Here is a 268-nt window from a genome sequence, read left to right as displayed (position 1 = left end):
CGCCAAACTCCCAGTGCTTTCAGCACGGCGTCTCCGGAAGTCCCGCCCCACAAGGAACCGTGTCAGCCAAACGGAGCGGAAGAAAGCCGCATGGGACGCAGGGCGGGACCGTGGGTGGGACACTCTAGGCTTCCTCATCTCTATGATTCTTCCCCGTTGACACCTCCCGAGCCCCGAGGCTCCTTACTGGATGAGCAGTCGCGCGTAGGCGGGACCACTCGGTTCTCTGCGTGCTGATTGGTCAGACTCGCCATACCCAGCAGAGCCC

Source organism: Tenrec ecaudatus, chromosome 10 (assembly GCF_050624435.1).
Source record: "Tenrec ecaudatus isolate mTenEca1 chromosome 10, mTenEca1.hap1, whole genome shotgun sequence".
Lineage (NCBI taxonomy): Eukaryota > Metazoa > Chordata > Mammalia > Afrosoricida > Tenrecidae > Tenrec > Tenrec ecaudatus.
Note: the sequence above shows the minus strand (reverse complement) of the source record.